Raw genomic sequence first — 6,255 nt, 5'->3', positions numbered from 1 at the left:
GCCTCGGATCCCCGTCACTGTTCAGCCCCAGCCTCGGTCCCTCAGGAGAGACAGCCTGTCACTGACCCACACATTGCTGCTGACCCCCCATCACTGACCAACACCACTGACCCATCACTGACCCATCACTGACCTCCATCACTGACCCATCACTGACCCCCATTTTGACCCGTCCCTGGCCTCCCCAGAAGAGACCCCCAGCAGCGATGTCCCCTCCCCGTCCCCCCCCGGAGCCCGCGCTGTGCCCGCAGTGTCCCCAGCGCCACCGCCGTGTCCCGTCCCTTGCCGGGGTCACTAGAGGGCGGCACAGGCCCGGGCAGGAGCGGAGCCAGCGCCGCCCATCCCGGAGCCCCCGTTATCCCGCGGCTGCCTCAAAAGGGTCCGGAAACGCGGCCGGTTCCTGCTGGGAGATCACCCAGAGGAGCACGAAGCCCCGGAGTGATCACAGATCCATGGAATTTTGGGGGCTGGAAAAGCTCTCCAAGATGCCAGCACTGCCGAGGCCACCACTAGTCCACGTCCCCTCGTGCCACATCCAAAGGGCTGTTTAACCCTTTCGGGGATGGGCACTCCACCAGTGCCCTGGGCAGCTGTGCCAGGGCTGGACAGCTCTTTCCATGAAGGAATTTTCTCAATATCTAACCTAAACCTCCCCTGGAACAATCTGAGGCGTTTCCTTTTGTCCTGCCAGTTGTTACCTGGGAGAAGCAATCCCCACCCGGCTCCACCCCTCCCTCCAGGAAAGTGCCGGGAGAGGAAAGGTCTCCCCCGAGCCTCCTTTTCTGCGGGCTGAACCCCCCAGCTCCCTCAGTCGTGGCTGAGCTGCTCCAGGAGGGAGGAACTCAGACCCCATCCCCATTTCCTGCCCATTGTTTTCCATGCTCAGGAGCACCACCAGAAGGAAGAACAAATCCCCCCGGCTGATGTGGAGCCCAGCCCCATCCCAGCAAGGCAGGGACAGCCCCAGGCTGGTCCCAGCCTGCCGGGAAGGCACTCTGTTGAGGGAAACAGGAAGCCCTGAAATAGCAGAAGCTGGAAACACGTGGCCAGGGGGAGCTGGGAGCATCCAGCGTTCCCCCCCAGCTCCCTGCACAGGCCCTTGGCATCATTCCAGGATGAACCCACTGCCCTCTGCCCTCTGCTGCTATGGCAGATCCTCATCTCCCACCCACCTGATCCCAGCAGAACCCAGGCCAAAGCACTGGGTGCTCCAGGAGCCATCCCTGAATGCTCTGGGCCACCCTGGATCCAGCACCCCACTTGGAGAGGGCACTCAGGGAAGAGGTTCTGCTTTCCCTGCTGCTTCCCTGGCTGGGACAAACCAGGGCAACCCTCAGGGAGGACAAAACCAGCTCCTGGTGCAGCCCCTACTGAAAGTGCCAGGCCAGAGCTGCTGTCCCAGAGGGATCAGGGGGATCTGAGCTGACCACACCAAGAACAGGCAGGGAGGAGAGAAGGAGGGAAGGAGGGATGCTGCAGAGCACGCACGGCAGCAGGGATGAGCAGCAGGATGCCTCATCCCCCTGGCCTCTGTACAGAGGGGCTGCCAGCAATGCCCACCCAGCACTGGCCTTCCAGGGCTGACAGCTGGAATGCAGCTGGAGCCAGCAGAGAGCCAGGAATAATGGCTTCAAACAGACAGAGGGCAGGGGTAGACGGGATATCAGCAAGAAATCCTTCCCTGTGAGGGTGGGCAGCCCTGGCACAGGGTGCCCAGAGCAGCTGTGGCTGACCCTGGATCCCTGGCAGTGCCCGAGGCCAAGCTGCACATTGAGATTTGGGGTGGCCTGGGACAGTGGAAGATGTCCCTGTCCAGGGCAGGCGGTGGAACTTGATCTTTTAAGTCCCTTCCCAACCCAAACTAGTCTTGGATTCCATGAACATATCCCAAAACGAGTAAATATCACAGCCAAATGGGAAAAGGGCTGAACTTTACAATCTGAAATATTCAGCTTTACAAGCTGAACTTTACAATCTAAACATTCCCCACAGCGGTTGGACAGGCAGGACACGAGAGGGACAGGTGGGACACAGCGAGGAAGGAGCATGGCTGGGCACTGTGCTCCCAAAACACAAAGAATTGCATGGGAACAAGCAAATATTCCAGGTCCAAAGATCGCTGCTGGAGCAAGCTGCTGGACTCTAGGCACAGAAATCGGGGATTATGGTGAGGAGGGTATTTGCAGGCTCAGCCCCTGCCTGAATGGAGGCTTGGAGCCAGGGAATGGTGACACGGGGCTGCATTCTCATGGTGTTAGCCTAGCCGGTTCAGCTCTGAGGCTATTGCCACTAAGGCAGCAGGGAGCCCGGCCCGGTGCAGCCACGACCCCGCTGTCCCCGGGCTCGCCCGACCCGGCTCAGGCTCGGCACCGTCACACCAAGGCTCTGTCTGCCATGGGAACAGGGCTGGTGGCGCTAGGACAGCTCCTGGCAGAGCAGAGGGTGGCAGGAGGAAGCTCAGGGACGGGATGACTTCTCCTTGCTCCATCCCTGCCCCAGCCGTGCTCCAGCTGGGCAAAGCTCCAGCGGCCACCGGCCCGTGCGGCTCGTCCCTGCCCGCTCCCGGGGGACAGCGCGGCCAGGGAGCAGAACAATCCCGGGAAGTGACCGGACGGGGGGGACACGAGGGGACAGGATACCGTGCTGGCCACCGCCACCGGCATTGTCTCTTTGGATAGCTGCGGGATGAGGTCAGAGGCTGAGCGGGGAACAGCGGCCGGAGGAAGCAACACCAACCTCTGATGACAGCGCCCGCCACGCTCTGAACCTCGCCAGGGACTCGGGGGAGGCTCTCCTTCCATCCGTGGGGGCTGGGATCCCTGGGAGGGGGAACTCTCCTGTCCCATGGGCAGCTGGAGGTCACACGGAGGCTCCCCAGGGGCATCAGGAGTCAGTGAAGCCCCAGCGCTGCAGAGGATCCTCCCAGCCCTGGGGTGCAGCAGCAATCCCTGGCAAACCCAAAAGGGCCCAAATGCTCCCTGTTCTGTAAATGTGGAAAAATCCCTCCATGCTCCAAAGGATGGAGCCCCTCTGCTCGGGAGCCAGGCTGGGAGAGCTGGGACTGCTCACGTGGAGAAAAGGAAGTTCCAGGGAGAACTTAGAGCCCCTTCCAGAGCCCAAAGGGGCTCCAAGAGAGCTGGAGAGGGACTGGGGACAAGAACAAAGAGTGAGAGGACAATAGGGAATGGCTTCCCACTGCCAGAGGGCAGGGATGGATGGGATATTGGGGAGGAATTGTTTCCTGGCAGGGTGGGCAGGCCCTGGCACAGGGTGCCCAGAGCTGCTCTGGCTGCCCCTGGATCCCTGGCAGTGCCCAAGGCCAGGCTGGACACTGGGGCTGGGAGCAGCCTGAGACAGGGGAAGGTGTCCCTGCCATGGCAGAGGTGGAACAAGATGGAGTTTAAGGTCCCTTTTAACCCAAACCATTCTGGGACTCCAGAAAAATATGTGAGGGGGCTTTACAGGACAGAAAGCCTGTGACATCCCTGGGGTTACGTTATCTCCCAAAATAGTTACAGCCTCTTCCACTATCACAGCAAGACCGTCTGGGCAGCCGGGGACTTCCCCTCCCCAGAAAGCTGAGGTTCCTCTCCAAATTGCAGAGTGGCAACAACTTCTTTTAGGGGAACTCTGCTGACTCTTTCTGCCCCCTCAGTGGCTGGGGAGATCCTTCCAGGTGGGAGCAACTTCACTGAGGAACATCACACCTGGGCAGGGTGAGGAGCTTCTCCAGCTCCATCAGCCCCCTGCTATGCGCACGGCAGTCCTGCCTTGAGGGATGCATCCCTCCATCCCTTTTTCCTGGAGGTATGAGAGTGGGGGAAAGCAGGGAGATACAGGCAGCACCTGCCCTGAGGTGGTCCCTGCAGTGAGCCCTCCATGCAGTACAGGAAGGAGGTGACTGGCTGCCAGATGGAAGCTGTCACCTCCATGTCCCAGCAGGTCCTTCTGGGTGCCCAGGAAGGCAGGAGATCTGCTCCAAGCCAGAGCTGCATCCCCCAGCCCAGAAAAAGGGCTCACTGGGGACCATGGGAGAAAATGTGTGGGACGCAGCGCCTGCTCCGCTGGCAAACGCCCCCGTGGGCTGCAGAGGAGCCACAGGGAGCCAGGCTTGTGGGCGCCGAGCTTGTGCAGCTGCCTCACTCGGTTACCCACTTCCCGCTGCCGCTGCTTCTGAGAAAACACCCGGGGGCCCTTGGGGACTGCAGCAGGGAGCAGTGACGGCTTCACTGGTGGCCCTGTGCAGCAGCACAGCCCCACTCCAGCCTGGCCAGGGCTGCGTTGGATGCTTTTCCTGCTGTGGGGAGCAGGACCCTGGGGAGGAACTGCCTGTATTGCAGGACGTGCGTGTTCGCTCTGATTGATTTTGCAGCACCTCCAGGGCACGTGCAGGGCCACAGACCCTGCAACCCACAGACCCTCTGACCCACAGACATTCCTACACACCAGACCCTCCAGCTCATGGACCACCCAGACCCTCAGCCTTACATCCCCGTGAGTGTGGGAGCAAAGTCAGGGTTCCTCCTGGGCTGTCCAACAGCCCTTGGACAACTGCTCCTCCATGGGTCAGTGGATGTCACAACCTCCATCTCAGGGCCACTCTGGTGTGTCCCCAAGCTCTTGCTGGGGTTCTCAGGAAAAAAAAAAATCTGCCCCCTGTCCCTGCAGAAGGGCCTCTGTGCCCAAAGGCAGCTGCTTCAGCAATGTGCAGAAGCCACAGAATCGTGGGATCATTTAAGTGGGAGAAGCCCGCCAAGACCATCAAGTCCAACTGTTCCCCCAGCACAGCCAAAGGCACCATTAATCCATGTCCCCAAACGCCACATCCACATGTTTTTTTTTAATATTTCCAGGAGTGGGGGTTCCACCACTGCCCTGGGCAGTCCAGCAGTGGAGGATGATCTGCTATCAGCACAGGCTGGGCAGGACAGGGCTGGCATTAGGACCTCTGTCACCCCACACATAGAACTGGCACTGGGGAGAGCCCAGTGACACCCCCTGGACCCCCAGCCCCAACCCTAGCAGAGGCTGAGTCTGTGTCACTGGGGCAGGAGGGGCTCCTGTGCTGATGGGACAGCTCAGTCATGGGACAGGGGCAGCTCCCACCCATCCCAATCCTGAGGGGCTGGAGGAGCCCGGAGTAACACCCCAAACTGCTCCTGGCAACCCCCACAACAAACAAACCCCCAGAGCGTCCCCAGAGCTGTGCTGTGGCTGCGGGGGTTTTCAGCCTCAGCAGATTTGGGGCTGGAAAATATTTATTTCTGTAGCTTGGCAACATTTGTCACTGCTGTGGGGGTGGAAGGGGGTGAATGGGACCTGGAGACAGTAACAGCCCGAGCATTCTGTCACCCATCAGGACCGTGATGACTGGGATGGGTTTAAAGCCCCTTCCTGCCCAGGCTGGGGAGGAGCTGGTGCTGCCCGGGGACAGAACAGGAGCAGGGGTGGAACAGACGCCAGAGTCAGAGCAAGACAGCGAGGGCAAAACGCTGACTGCAGTGACTCAGAGGGGAAAAACGCCCTCAGTGACACAGGGGTTGCTGCCATCAGCACAGTGGGACAGTCCCCACACCACCCTGGCCCCAGTGATGGGGGCTGTGTGCCCCCACAGAGGATCACGGGCAGATCCCTGTGTCACAGACGTCTCTGAGTGTCACCACCTTGGCACACACTCACCCCCATCTCCTGGCTGCCCCTCGGGCTCCATTTGGAACAGACATCAGTGGTCACATCACACAGCATGGGGACAGCAACAGCCCAGAGTGTCCCCTTGGCAGCCCTCCCCAGGGACTGCCACCCTCCTGCTGGAGCAGCACTACCAGGCTGGGATCTATGTGTGCTCAGAGCCTCCTCAGCAGCACTGAGTCCTGGGGCTGGCAGAGGGGGTGTCCAACATCCTCCTGCTCAGCACGATGGACCAGGGATGAGGGCACAAACTGAAACTGTCTATTTCCTGCTCACACAAGCTGCAGCAGAGCCACATGTGACTCTGCTCCACGTGAAGATCAGAGGGAGAGAGGGGCACAAGCAGAGCCACAGGTTCCTCTTCTGTCATCCTGGTGGCACCTCCCGGGGATGGGAAACTCCAGGAGGAAAGACAGGGGGAATCCTGGGGGACCCATCATCCCATCCAAGGCCAAACCTCACTCAAAGCTCAGCTTGGCAGAGGGCTGCAAACCCACATCCCTGAGCCTTGTTCCTGGGCTGCTGACAGGGGCAAGATCAGGGGAAGTGGCACCAGAGCCCCTCCCT

The sequence above is a fragment of the Pyrgilauda ruficollis genome, unplaced genomic scaffold (genome assembly GCF_017590135.1).
Source record: "Pyrgilauda ruficollis isolate IOZ18807 unplaced genomic scaffold, ASM1759013v1 scaffold67, whole genome shotgun sequence".
NCBI lineage: Eukaryota > Metazoa > Chordata > Aves > Passeriformes > Passeridae > Pyrgilauda > Pyrgilauda ruficollis.
The sequence above is the reverse complement of the archived record's forward strand: the minus strand, read 5'-3'. Positions refer to the sequence as shown.